The sequence below is a fragment of the Macaca fascicularis genome, chromosome 11, assembly GCF_037993035.2.
Source record: "Macaca fascicularis isolate 582-1 chromosome 11, T2T-MFA8v1.1".
Lineage (NCBI taxonomy): Eukaryota > Metazoa > Chordata > Mammalia > Primates > Cercopithecidae > Macaca > Macaca fascicularis.
This window is the reverse complement of record NC_088385.1, coordinates 139,347,126-139,361,597: the sequence shown is the minus strand read 5'-3', so window position 1 is coordinate 139,361,597 and position 14,472 is coordinate 139,347,126. Positions and strand designations below refer to the sequence as shown.

Below are 14,472 nucleotides of genomic sequence, written 5' to 3'. Positions count from 1 at the left end.
ACCTCTCCCCCGTCCTGGGGACGTGGCAGTTTTCACCTTGGTGTTCTGTCTGGCAGTCAGAGGTTGCTATACGGTGGGAGACAGGCTGAGAACCAGAACCCGGTTCTCCCTGCGAGGGACGGGCAACTCACCTGTCCCCATCACCACACCCCCCCTCCAGCCTCATCTCCACATCCCCCGTCCAGCCCCATCTCCACTCCCCTCATCCAGACCCATCACCACGCCCCGCTGTCCAGCCCCAGCCCTGCCGGACCCTCAGATGCTGACTGCCGCTTTCCAGTCCCCCAGCTCCTTCCCTGCTCCCAACTTGTGCGCTTGGCCTGTGGAGGCCCCTCAGGCTGTTGGAAGCTGCACTGTGGTCCGAGTGGCCGGCCCCCGAGGCCACACACTGCTAGTGTCGAGAACTGCACATTGCCGCCCCTGAGGTTGCACTGCCCCCGTCTGTCCCCATGACCCTGACCACACATCCTTAAAGCTTCCCTTCATTAACATCTTTCCCGTTGAGCCCAGTGGGGTGAACTTTCTTTCTTGTGGGATGTGGCGGACACGGGACTCTTCCAATAAATATTTAGGATGCAAAGCTGGCAAGGGACGGTGATTGACGGGTGATTGGCCGGTGATTGATGGGTGATTGATGGGTGATTGATGGGTGATTGGCCGGTCATTGACGGGTGATTGATGGGTGGGCTGCGACGGTGGCCGAGTCCCAGTCCCCTGGTGGGCAGGGCCTTCATAGGGACGGAATGCTGGCTGGTGCTTGGTGGTGCGTGGTGGTGCGTGGGGGAGAGCCGCGATGGACACGTGGAGGTCAGGGGCCCTGGGACAGCCAGGTGGGGCTCACAGTTAGGGTTAAAGCCTGAGGGGCAGAGTGGGGGCTGTGCAGAAGCCATTTGAGGGGATGACGGAGGCGGGAGAAATAGAAATAGAACCGGGGCCTCGTGGGAGCCAGGCAAGGGGACACGCGGCGTCTGGGAAGGACCAACAACACCAGAGCTGCCCCTATGAACCCAACTCTGTTTCCCCAAAGAGTGGACGCCCTACCTTCAGGTCTGCGAGGTGGGGCCCCCACCTGAGGCCCTCTGGTCTGTTGAAGGAGAAGTTGGCATGAGGGGAGGCGCTGCCCACCCAGGACGTCGCCGTGCAGGTGCCTAGGGGCTGATGGAGACAAAGGGTGGGGAGACCTTGTGGCCCCAGGACCTGCAGCTGAGCCCCAGGCGGACGGGAGACAGGTGCGCACCAGCCCTGGGGGGACGGGAGCTCTGGCATCAGAAGACGAGTGGGAATTCTCCCCTGGGAGCTGGAGAGCGTTGCAGGTAGAACAGCAAAGGAGTCGAGGCCTCCACAAGAGAGAGCTCCGGAGGGTGGGGAGGACGGGACACTGAGGCCACTGTGGGCATGGACGGCCCCGGGAAGGGTGTGTGGTGTGTGTGTAAATATGTATAGATCATACTGCACATTCCACTTCTGCTGGTGATCAGGTTCTGGGAACTTGCCAGGACACAGAAGGGTTCCAGCAAGATAAGGTAAATTATAAACAGAATAAAAGAGAAAGAAAAACACAGCAGAGAGTGAAGGGGAGCAGGTCCGAGGCCCACAGAACGCAGCCGAGCCCAAGGCCATGCACAGAGTCCACAGCCGAGCCCCAGGGCCACGCCAGGCCGGCAGCAGCACTGCCAATGACTGGAGTGAGCGTCGTCCAGGGTCCAAGATGGGCACAGCTATACTTGCCCCGTTCTGAGGGCTGGTTCTGAGGCCATGTCTGCGCTGAACGAGCGGAGGCTGGAAGCCAAAGGGTCCCTTTCACCAGCCACTCGGCCAGCATGGCGTGTACAGTGGGGTCTCCCTGCAGCCCTGGAGCCTGCAGGCCAGAGGCAAGGGCTGGGCCAGGGCTGCAGGGAGGGGCACGGTGACCCCCAGGCTGACGGCGGCGCCCAGCTTGGCCGTATTCCACATCCCTGTCCCGTAGGGCGACCACCCCACTCAACCCCGCCGTTTAGGGAGGGGTTCCTCTCAAGCAACCTCCCCTAAATACACTTGTTCTCAGTGGCGCATCTGTTGAATATTAAACGGCAATGATTTAAGACCACACATCCTGATGGGCCCCAAGGGGAGAGGTTCTGTAAACTGCCCAAGGACTGTGGATCTTCCTGCTTTTAGAGCGGCCGGCCCGGGTGGGGGAGCCTCTCCGAACCTCTGATCACTCCTCTCCCCACAGACACCAGACGGCCTCGCAGCAGCAGGGCAGCTCCCGGGCAGGCGGCTGCGTGAGGCCAGGCCCCTCACAAGAGAAGGATTCTTCTCTCTGTGTCTCCCTCTCTCTGTGGTCTTCCTGTCTCTCTGTGTCACTGTCTCTCTTTGTCTCTGTTTTTCTTTGTGTCTCTGTCTCTGCGTCTCAGTCTCTGTCTTATTCTCTGTGTCTGTCTCTCTGTCTCCCCCAGTCTTTTTGTCTCTGTCTCAGTCTCTCTCTATGTCTCTTTGTCTCTGTATCTCTGTGTCTGTGTCTCTGTCTCTTTTTCTGTCTCTTTGTCTCGATCTCTGTCAGTCTTTCAGTCTGTCTCTCTCTCTGCCTCTCTGTCTGACTCTCTCTGTCTCTGTCTCTCTGTGTCTCTGTCTCTCTCTCTGCCTGTCCCCCACCCCCACATAGCTCCTGGGGTCTGACAGACGTCAATGCAGTGTAGCCCGCACCCCCACATGAAGATAAAAAATTCTCCCTCATCCTGAAAAGTACCCCCGTTCTCTTCTAAGCTTTCTGATTATTTCAAGAGGAAATTTTAGGCCGGGTTCTAGAGCGCCTCTAACGCTGCACAGTCTCAGACTGTGGTATCCAACCACTGTAACTGCGGTGTGTATTTTATGGTATTTATTTGTACAGTTTTCTCTCATTTTTGGCAAGAGATAATGGTCCACTCCTAAGGCAGTGATAAGGAGTTTCCTGTTAAAATTCACGCAGTTACCCTCTGGGTGGACGTGAAGACGTGTGTTAGGTAAATGGTAGCACGTCCCCCGCGGACGGCCTGCAGATGAGGGGGTGGAGGAATCGGGCTGTCGTTCTCCTGGCCCTTCCCACAGCCTCGGGGAGGAGCTGAAGCCCAGAGAGGCTGAGTGACCTGCCCAGGGCCACACAGCAGATGGATATGAGACTCACACTCAGGCCGGCCCAACTCCGCCTTCCACTGGCCCAGGTGCAGGTCAGCCAGGCCAGGAGCCCCCATCCCTAGGGCAGCCCCTCCCCGTGCTGAGGCCCCGCCCTCTGGTCTGTCCTGGGCACCTGCACAACCGTGGTCCCTCCAGCACCAGCAGTGGCGCGACATCCAGGAGGCCTTGACACCGTTGCCCCTGCGGCTCCTGCCCTGGCCTCCACTCCCCCTGACAGGAAGCCATAGCGGGGTTACAAGTGCACTGTCTCCACGTCCTCCTGCCTGGCCCCTCCTGAAGCCCCCCATCCAGCTCTGTCCCCCTCGCCAGGGACCCCAGAGCTACCTGCAAAGGGCTGTCCTCGGTCTCCGCCATAAGGGACTCAGCAGCCGGCCGAGTCCCTCGTGGGCTGTGGGATGACGCCCCCTCTCTCCTGGGTCCTGGGCAGCCCCTGCCCGCGTCCTCAGCCTTGTGTTGGACAGGCTGGTTTCCGTAAGATCATGACTGTCCTTCAAGTCACCGGGTTGTGGAATTCGTGGCAGACGGCAGCCACGGGAAACGCACACGACCTCCACCTGACCTTGGCTCACCCACTCCAGCATCGCAGCCCGGCTCCCTGTCTGCTGGGGTCACGGATGTTTCCTGAGCGCGTGGGTCTGGGCTGCACGCTGGGGAGCGGTGGAGGCCCTGAAGCTGGAGGGCAGCATGAGCAGGCCTGGCGTGGGAGTCCCTCGTGCAGAGGTTTTGGGTCACTTGCCACGGATGTAGAGTCCCACCCCCCAACCTCCACCACAGGCCTGGCAGAGGCCTCCCAGCTCGGGTCAAGCGCTGTCCTGGGCTTGCTTCCATGCCATGTGGTGAGGCTGTGTCAGGCCCCACCAACTCTGCACAGGTGGCCCCGAACTGAGTAGATATTTCCTTTGCCTGAGCACAGGGGAGGGGACCCCACCCACCACCCACCACCCACCACCCACCACCCACCACCCACCACCCACCATACTGGGCAGCTCCTGCAGAGGCAGCTGTGGGCAGGTGTGAGCGGGTGTGTGGTGTGAGCAGGTATATGCAGTTGTGAGCAAACATAGGTAGGTGTGGGCAGCTGTATGCAGGTGTCAGCAGGTGTGGGCAGCTGTGTGCAGGTGAAAACAGGTGTGGGCAGGTGTGAGCAGCTGTGAACAGCCATAAGCAGGTGTCAGAAGGTGTAGGCAGGTGCAAGCAGTTGTGAACTGGTGTGGACAGGTGTGAGCAGGTGTGGACGGGTGTGAGCAGGTGTGGACGGGTGTGAGCAGGGGGCCTGGGGCAGCCGAGGGTACATGGGGGATACAGGAGCTCCATGTGAAGGCAGTCAGACTCTGGGTCAGGACACAGCCGACCAGCCCTGGGTCCCACTCTGCCTGCACAGCCTCAGCAGCCACAGTCCTGAGAGACCTGGCCGCTCCATGCTGGGGTCAGGGCCGCCCTGGGCTCCTGGTGAGATGGAGGAGAATCCAGTGGAGAAGAGGACCTGGGTGGAATCCCATGGCCCATGGAGCACCCTGAGATCCAGGACTCACGGGTTACCAGACGGGATGAGGAGAACAGCCATGGGGCCTGCGAGAGGAAGCCAGGCTGTGGGAGGCCACACGACCAGTGCCCACACGGCTTTCCTGTCCTGATGCCACAAAGGCTGTGGCTGCATCAACCCTGGGCAAACGGTCATGCCCAGGATAGACCACAGGGATCACCACTGACTTGAAATTGGGGGCACAGCAAGACAGACACAGGAGACCCCCAGGAGGTGTGGCTGGCAGAGGCCAGGCTTGATGCCCTGAAACCTTGCACCTTTCGAGGCCGGGTGATCTTCAGGATGGCTTTGGTTTTCGCTGATTCTTTTAACTAGGTACAGATAGGGGTGAACTCTTTTGAAGGAAATCAAAGTGCAAGTTTGGAACTTGAAGGTAAAGATAGAAGAAAGGAAAGAAAGTGGGAAGGAAGGGAGGGGAAAGGGCTGGGGGAGGGAGAGACGCCGTCCCCCCACGTCTGTGATAATTTCGCAGAGCTGACTGCCTGGCAGCCATGGTGACAGGTGCCGCGGGGCCTCGGGGAAGTCTGCAGAGGCTGTGCTGTCTTCCCCTTCGGTTCCGAGGCCCCCTCCGGAGACATCAGGCCTGGAGCCCACAGCCCCCACACTGGATGTGGCTCCCTTGGCCCTGACCCAGGCCCACCGCGTCCCCCACCCCAGGGCCGTGGCCCCCACCCGCTCCCCACCAGCCGCCTGTCCTGCTGGAGCTTGGAGGCAGCTGGCTGAAGATTTGTGGGACTGTCATTGCTGATTTATTCACGAGATCAATGCCTAGGGGAGGGAGGCTGGCATTTGCTTGTATTCAAAAGGCCCATCTGACCTTGAATTCCAGCCCAGGAGACCTCCCGCCCTGTCCCGAGGGTTGAACTCCAGCCCAGGGGACCTCCCGCCCTGTCCCGAGGGTTGAACTCCAGCCCAGAGGACCCTCCCGCCCTGTCCCTAGGAGCTGGCCGCCAGGGCCACAGGGGCGGAGGGGCAGCCAGGGACACAGGCCCCGGCTGAGCGACTGGCTCTGGCTGCCATGGGGTGGGTGGCAGGGCGGGGTCTCCCCCTTCCCCGACTCCACACTGACCACCCTGGCGGGGCACTTTGAGGGGTTTGGAAACAGATGGGGTACCTTTCCCCACCTCTGAGCTGTGCCCCAGCTTCTCTTTCTCTTCTGAGCACCAGTTCCCGCAGCTGGCACCCCCAACACTCTCTCCCTCTGCTCTCTCCTCCTATCCACCTCTCCTCTAGGACCCTGGGTTCAAATCTTAGCTCTACCCCACACGGTTTGTTCTTTGGCACATTTTGGAAACTGCCTGATTCCCAGTCTCCGGGTCTTGGCTCCAATGACCACACCGTGCACAGCGCCCCCAACACCCGGCTCCTCACTCCTCCTCCAGCTCTGTCCTCTGCCCCACACACTCGGAGTTTGCAGGCCAGCTCCATGCTGTCCCTCTCACGCCATCGAGTGTGTGGCACTAGGGGCTCCACGCTGTCACCTCTCTCACGCCATCAAGTGTGTGGCACTAGGGGCTCCACGCTGTCTCCTCTCTCACGCCATTGAGTGTGTGGCACTAGGGTGAGCCTCTGTCACTATTTTCCCAGTGCCCGGAAGAGCATGAGGCTCAGCAGAGGCTCGCAAAGACGTCCCGAATGGAGGTTAGGAGCCCTGCAGTGGCCTGTGGTGTGGTCTGCCTGTAATGAGCTGAAAGGAGGCTGAAACACCAACAAATCAATCCGTTAACCCGGATTGTTAACCCGTTAACCCGGATTGTTAACCCGTTAACACATACCTCAGCCCCCGGTGTGGCTATCAGCCAGCCCCTCCCTGCCAAAATATGCCGTGTCCCAGCTACAGGAGGACAGGGCCTCACCCTTCTGATTTAAGGGCTGTGGGGAAGGGGTCCTACCCGGGCAGCCTTCTCGTCCACTCCATGAGGGCTCCCCCGCCACAAGGGCCAGGCGGCGTGGCCTTGGCAGTGGACGGATTAACAGGGCTCCCCAGCCCGCGTGGGTTATGGGGCCTTTTCTGTGCCCATCGATCCAGCAGCGAACGCCAGGTGCCCACGGACCCACCACCGCCCCCCCGCAGTCGTTTGTATCCCAGCTCCTTTTGCCTCATAGCAGATCACCCCATAGTTTAGTGGCTTAATGTGACCGTTTCATTTTGCTCACAATCTTGGGGGTCAGGAACTCGGGAAGGGCAGTTGCTGTCCTGTGCGGCGGCCCCCATCACAAGGCTCGCCGGCCGGACATCCAGCAAGGTGCACGCACACACATGGCGGCAGGGGACGCGTGGCCTCCGGAGGGTTCAGCTGGGGCAGGTGGCTGTGCGCAGCCTCTCCACAGCTGGGCTTCCTGGCGGCACGTGAATTTTGGTGGCCCAGGCTGGAGTTACGGTGCCCTCCATGCCCCGCCTTGGATGACCCGGTGGTGACTGTTGATGGACGCAGCCACACGCCCGCCCAGGCTCGAGGGGGCGGCGCCGGGACCCAGGTCGGCCTGGCAAGAGGGTCGGGAATGTGCATTCTTTATTTCACTGTTCTTTGCTTGTTCAGCAGAGGGAGGTGGCTGAGATCGGGCCGAGAGCCTGTGACTCCACCCCCGATGGACGGTGACCTTGGGCAAGCTCCTGGCTTCTCCCAGCCTCGGCTTCCTCATCGGAGAAAGGATTCCTTTATTAGGATTAAACCAGTGAACACCTGTGGTGCCCTGAACCCTGTGCCTGGCACCGAGTTGGTGCTTCACAGATGCCGGTGACCGTGATTTCCGTCTCACCTGGGACTCGGGGAGAGGCTGGTGGCTTCCCAGCTAAGAACTTGCCAACCATGCTGGCCGTGTGGCCCGAGAAGGGTGGGGACAGCCCCGCTGAGGCCTAGATAGCCTCTCTCCCAGCCCCGTCCCGACATGTGTGCTCGTGAGAGCAGAACTTGCTGCAGTGCTGTGCCTGCGAGTGTGGCCCCAGGGCCTGCAGCAGGGTGTGGCCGGTGTCGGGGTGTTAGTGAATGAACAGATGAGTCATCAGGATAGTCTCTCCGTAGTGCTCGCGCCAGGGCAGGACGGGTGGGGCGTCAAAGGGAAGCGAGTTATTCATTGGCTGAACAGATTCCTTCTGAGTGAGCTCAGGTGCTGGAGGCTGCTCTGGGCTCGGGTTCCACGGAGAGCAAAGCAGACAAAGCGTGCGCCTCGTGGGGCTTGCCCGAGGTGACCCGGGAGGACCCGGGGCGTGGGCTCCACCTGCGGGGAGAGGCCTAAGTGGGGAGAAGACCAGGGAACGGTGCGCGGAGCGGCGACCTGTGAGCCAGGATGGAGAAGCAGAGGCAGCTGCAGGGAACAGTGTTCCAGCAGAGGGATCAGCAAGGACAAAGCTCTGTGGCCCTGAGGCTGGTACATGCCCAGGGGAGGGCAGCCCCCAGCCCATGCACTGGCACAGGCGTCTGCTCCAGGACCACGTGGCCATGTGTTCTGGCCCCAGCTCCCGCGCACCCGAGTCTAACCCATCCACACCAGCGGCCTCTCTGATCAATTCAGCGCAATTAGAGGAGGAATTCTCCCATCTTGGGGCTAATTTACGTTTCTGCAACGGTAGAAACGCCAGCTGCTCCTCATCTAATGAGGAAAGTGGTAGAGCCAGTTAGAGGCAAATGAGTCCATCGCATCCATTACGCTTAATAAAGGTCAGGATGAAATCAAGTGTGAGAGTCGGGCCAGGAAAGCCGTCTGCAGAGCGGAAATTGGAAATCGTTTGCGTCTCTGTCTTGAAACGTTCAGACTTGCTGCTCCTCAGGGTGTTACAAGAAAACCTCCACTGGCGCACGGATAGGCGCCTCTTGGACCCCGGACCCTCGAGACCTCACCCCGCTGGGGGGCTGTGTGAGCATCAGGGCGTCTGGGGCCTGGGGGTGGCTTTTGTGATTCTCCAAGGGGGTGAGTTCTCACAAGGTCCTGTTAATAAGCCCTGTCTCACCAGAGGCAGAAAGGCGTCGCCCTTCCTCTGGGGAGGGAGTGAGGAGGTGCTGCCCGGCTGCCCCGCGGCCCACATTCAGGGAAAGGGAGTGCCCGGGGCAGAGGGAGCCAGGGGTGTCTCCTTTCTGCGTGAGTGGGGGGCAGAGGGAGAAGCTGGAGAGAGCCTGAGGCCTGTTCCTGTCTCTAGAGCTGCTTTCTCCAAGGCTTGTTCCAGCCACAGGTGGTTGGCTGCTCCCATCCCCCCGCCGGGGCCGCATGTGGCGTCCTCACCAAGTCCGGCACCCCCCTCCCCGGCAGACCACTGAGGCGGCTGTGGCTACAAGGTGGGCCCTTCACCTGCCCACAGCCCCTGCTCAACCTCAGCAGGTCAACCAGGCCTCCAGGCTGCAGGGAGGAGACGGATGGGGAAGCTGAGGCTCGGAGCAAGGTGGGGACGGGGAGGTCTCTGTCCGTTTGCACCTCCCTGTGGAGAAGCCCCGCTGAGCACGAGGGGTCTTCAGAAGACCCCTCCACATTGCCTTTGGACCCTGCCTCTGCCCATTAACCAGCAGGGCTGCCTCTGAGCCCCGAGCCTCCATTTCCCCATCTGTCACTAAGGATAAAAATACAACTACAGACTACACCCCTGGGGCTCTTTTAGGATTAAACGCAGTGGGGTTCTCAGTGCCTGGGATACAGCAAGCGTGCAATAAATGCTAATTTTCATCACGTGCAGACATTCCTTAAATACCATTTTTCTTTAGAAGAACTGTTTTAGATGGAAAAGCACTGGATATAAGTTAACTAGAACACAATAAAAATCGCCCACAATTCTGCCTCCATCCGTGCCGAGACGTGCACCTCACTGGAGCCCGTCTGCGTCTGTCAGACGCTGTCTGTGGTGCAGGATTGTGCCCGGGTGTAACGCGGCCCGTGGTGGTGCTTTCACAGGCACAGGCTTTGGAGGGAGCTGTGGCCAGCGGGGCTGGGGAGCTGGGCCGGGGAGCGGGTCGCGGGCCTTTGCGCAGTGCACTTCCCCACACACGCGTTCGGGGACGGCACCATGCACAGCTGCACACCGGTGCCCAGGGGTTCTGCTGACGAGCTTGGGGGCCATTTTGGTGCCTCTGTTCCATCTGGCGCAGAAACGATTCTTCCTGTGTCTGAGTCTCTCCTCGCACCCTAACCATTTCCTCAGGCTGAATTTCTAGAAACGAAATTACTGACTCAGGAAACGCATATTTTCATGGATTTATATACAATTTGCCAAATTCACCTCCCTCCTCCCCCCAAAAAAGCTGTGGGGTGTGTATGGGGCGTATGTATGTGTGGTATGTGGGGGGATGGGTGTGTATGTACAGTGTGGGGTGTGGGTTGTGTGGTGTGTGGTTATAGTGTGTATGGGGCATGTGTGTGGGGTGTATGTGTACAGTGTGTGGGGGTGTATGGGGGTGCATGGGGTGTATTTGGGTGTTTATATACAGTGTATGGGGTGTGGGTTGTGTGGTGTGTGTGTGTGGTGTGTGTGTGTGGAGTGTGTATATGGGGTGTATGGGGTGTATGTGGGGTGTATGTACAGTGTGTGGGGTGTGTATATGGGGGTGCATGGAGTGTATGTGGGGTGTGTATGTACAGTGTGGGGTGTGGGTTGTGTGGTGTGGTTATAGTGTGTATGGGGCATATGTGTGGGGTGTATGTGTACAGTGTGTGGGGGTGTATGGGGGTGCATGGGGTGTATGTGGGGTGTGTATATACAGTGTGGAGTGTGGGTTGTGTGGTGTGTGTGTGTGGAGTGTGTATATGGGGTGTATGGGGTGTATGTGGGGTGTATGTACAGTGTGTGGGGTGTGTATATGGGGGTACATGGGGTGTATGTGGGGTGTGTATATACAGTGTGTGGGTTGTGTGGTGTGTGTTTATGGTGTATATGGGGCATATGTGTGAGGTGTATGTGTACAGTGTGTGGGGTGTGTGTATGGGGTGTATGTGTGGGCTGTGTATGTGGGGTGTATGGGTGTATGTGTGGGGTGTGTATGTACAGTGTGGGGTGTGGGGGTTGTATATGTGTGGGGTGTGTGTATGGGGTGTATGTGTGTGGAGTGTGTATGTACAATGTGTGGGGTGGGGGTATGGGATGCATGTGTGTGGGCGGTGTATGGGTGTGTGGAGTGTGTATGTACAGTGTGAGGTGGGGGTGTGTGTGTGGAGTGTGTATGTACGGTGTGGGGTGTGTATATGGGGTATATGGGGCATGTGTGTGGATTGTGTATGTATAGTGTGTCGGTTGTGTGGTGTGTGGGGGGGTATGTATGTATAGTGTGTGGGGGTGTGGGTTGTGTGTGTGGGTGTTGTGTATGTACAGTGTGTGGGGTGTGGGTTTTGTGTGTGGGGTGTGGTGTGGGGGGTGTTGTGTATATACAGCATGTGGGGTGTGGGTTGTGTGGTGGGTATGGGGGTGTGCATGTACAGTGGGGTGTGGGTTGTGTGGTGTGGAGTATATATGTACAGTGTGTGTGGTGTGGGTTGTGTGGTGTGTGTCGGGGGTGTCTATGTACAGTGTGGGTTGTGTGGTGTGTATGTACTGTGTGTGGGTTGTGGGTTGTGTTTATTTGTGTGGCGTGTGTATATGCAGTGTGGAGTGTGGATTGGCGTGCATGTGGCCGGGGTATGTGTGGGTATGTGTGTGGGGTGTGTGTATGTATGGGGTGTATGGGTGTGGGGTGTGTATGGGGCATATGTCTGTTGTGTAGGTACAGTGTGTGGGGTATGTATGGGGTATATGTAAGGTATGTAGTGTGTGGGGTGCATTTGGGGTATATGTAGGGTGTGTAGTGTGGGGTGCATTTGGGGTATGTGTAGGGTGTGTAGTGTGTGGGGTGCATTTGGGGTATATGTAGGGTGTGTGGGGTGTGTATGTACAGTGGGGTGTGTATATGGGGTGTATGGGGTGTATGTGGGATGTGTATGGACAGTGTGGGATGTGTGGGGTGTGGGTTGTGTGGGATGTATGTGTGTGGGGGGTGTGGGTTGTGTAGGGTGTGGGTTGTGTGCTGTGTGGCGGGGGGGGGTGTGTCCATAGCGTTCATATCTCCTCCGCAGTCGTGCATGAGAAAGTGGCGTCCCAGGTTTTGCAGCACTCAGGAGCCGATTGAGTGTGATAATTGTCACTTTTGCAATCACGACAGGTACTCAGGAAGTGCCTCTGCAGCTTCTCTGTGTTTCCTCCGTGGCTAATGAGCCTGAGTGCTCCGCGCATCGTCGGCCGTGTGTCCTCCTTCCTTTGCCAGCTGCTGCTCGCGGCACCCCTTGTGTGCTCGTTCATGTGAGGAGCCCTTAGCCCTGGGGACAGGAACTGCGCGTATGACCAAGCGCTTTCCCCGTTCGTCTGGCTTCATTTTATGGTGTTGAGTTTTTGATACACGGGAATTAGTAAATGTGAACTGTATCTACTTTTTGTGAGGAGATGGGGTTTCACCATGTTGCCCGGGCTGGCCTTGAACTCCTGGCCTCTAGCAATCCTCCTGCCTCGGCCTCCCCAAGTGCTGGGGCCACAGTCTTGAGCCACTGCACCCGGCCTGGTATCTGTGTTTTAATGGCCTGTGCCTTTGCTGTCGTTCTTGGAGAAGCCTGTTTGACCCTCTGCACATCTTTCTGATACTCGTACAATTCTTTGTTCAAATTAAAAGCTTTCATCCATTTGGAGCTGTATGTTTTCACATGAGGAAGCTGCTGATCTTTATCGGGTTTTAAGATGGTGGACGAAGCCTTCTCAGGCCACTCATCAAATCTCTATCCTCAGCTGTGAACAGAAGAGCAGCCCTTGTCACAGGCTTACTCAATCCACTGTCTGTCTTGGGCTTTCTACTCTAAGCTATTATTTATACAATTATTTATAAAATAGCTGCATGTCTAGTGATTAAACATGACCCCATTACTATTTTAGGACTTTCTTGCCTATTATTCTCTTGCTTTTACTCTCTCATGTGAACTCGAGAAACCTTTTGCTGAAATTCGATTCCATGTGTGCGGGTTGCATTTACCCGATGTCACCCAGCAGCACGGTACCAGGAACGGCTGTGGGGTGGGATTCTGGGCCCCCAAGTTCCTCTGATCACAGAGCCCTGACATTTGTGCGTTTGTGGATTCCTTTCCTTTATGGGGTGTTGCATACATTGTCCATCTCAGGCTTTCTGTCCTTTTTTTTTTTTTTTTTTTTGAGACATCTCACTCTGTTGCCCAGGCTGGAGCACAGTGGCATGATCACAACTCACTGCAAGCTCCACCTCCCGGGTTCAAGCGATTCTCCTGCCTCAGCCTCCCGAGTACCTGGGATTACAGGTGCCCACCACCACACCCAGCTAATTTTTGTGTTTTTAGTAGAGACAGGTTTCACCATGTTGGCCAGGCTGGTCTTGAACTCCTGACCTCATGATCTGCCCGCCTCGGCTTCCCAAAGTGCTAGGATTATAGGCATGAGCCACTGTACCCAGCCCTTTTTTTTTTTTTTTTTTTTTTTTTTTTTTTGACACAATCTCACTCTGTCACCAGGCTGAAGTCCAATGGCATGATCTCAGCTCACTGCAACCTCCACCTCCCAGGTTCAAGCAATTCTTCTGCCTCAGCCTCCCAAGTACCTGGGATTACAGGCACATGCCACCACACCCAGCTAATTTTTGTACTTTTAGTAGGACAGGATTTCACCATGTTAGCCAAGCTGGTCTTGAACTCCTGACCTCAAGTGATCCACCTGCCTCGGCCCCCACAAAGTGCTGGGATTACAGATGTGAGCCACCACCTGTGTGTTTCTACAAATCTGGACAGTCCTTAGTTTCTCAGTGCGTGGCTTCCCCATGTGGAAATCCTACTGGAGGCAGGTGGGACCTCCGATTGACCCTCAGGGTTACCAATGTCTCTTTCCTGTTTCTCATCTCCTTTCCATTCTGAGGGGTGTCCCAGGAAACTCTCCTGGTTCTGCATTCCAGGGAATAAGTCCTCTCTTCAGCCACATCCAGACAGCAATTTGAGCCACTTGCTTAGCCTTGGTTTTTCCAGTTAATGACTGCATCTTACATTTAGGAGACTTTCTTCCACGGGTATTTTTCATATCTGGTTTTTTTAAATTATTTTGATTCATAAACTCGCGTTTTTGATTAATGCTTTTCTCTCATTCCTTAATGTCTTTGGAAATTCTAACAGTCATCCTAAGACCTCTTTAATTACTATCTTTTTCTGCCTCTGGGTTTAAATTCACTTATTTTGTTGGATTTCTTGGCTGACTCTCCTGGAATTGGATTTCCTCAGGTGCTTTGTCATTTTTATTTATTTGAGTCAGGGTCTCGCTGTCATCCTGGTTGGAGTACAGTGGTACAGTCATCACTCACTACAGCCCCAAACTCCTGGGCTCAGATGATCCTCCTGTCTCAGCCTCCTGAGTAGCTGGGACTACAGGCGTGTGCCACCACACCCAGGTTAATTTTTCTTTTTTTTTTTTTTTTGGTAAAGACAGGGTCTCACAGGGTTGCCCAGACTGGTCTCAAACTCCTGGGCTCAAGTGATCCTCCTGCCTCGACCTCTCGAGGTGCTGGGATTACGGGCATGAGCCACCGTGCCCAGCTGCCTTGTCATTTTGCTGAGTGCTCATCTTTTACAGAAGTTGTAGCTTAATTCCATGAACACCCACTCTGGGAAGCAAGTTTCAGAGCGTCTCCTCCCGGCACTTCTGCCTCATGACATGGAAGCCGGTGGCAGGTGCCACCCTGAGGAGGTGCCCCTTCCCCTTTCCCAGGCGGGTGTCACCCTGGGGAGGTGCCCCTTCCCCTTTCCCAGGCGGGTGTCACCCTGGGGAG

The 14,472-nt window shown here is 56.9% G+C and overlaps 1 protein-coding gene across 11 annotated transcripts in view; it reads left to right on the top strand.

Annotated features, from left to right (window-relative positions):
- GALNT9 (polypeptide N-acetylgalactosaminyltransferase 9) overlaps positions 1-14,472 on the top strand; it is a 122,788-nt gene that overhangs the window by 81,520 nt on the left and 26,796 nt on the right. Inside the window, exon 1 of one of the 11 annotated variants that reach the window (XM_045366282.2) lies at positions 7,820-8,554. The exons of 9 other annotated variants lie outside the window; for them this stretch is intronic. The gene's annotated coding sequence lies outside the window, so the exon portion shown is untranslated. Of the gene's footprint in view, positions 1-7,819; positions 8,609-14,472 lie in introns of those variants that run through there. One more of the 11 variants, XM_065525104.1, reaches the window with a different exon arrangement.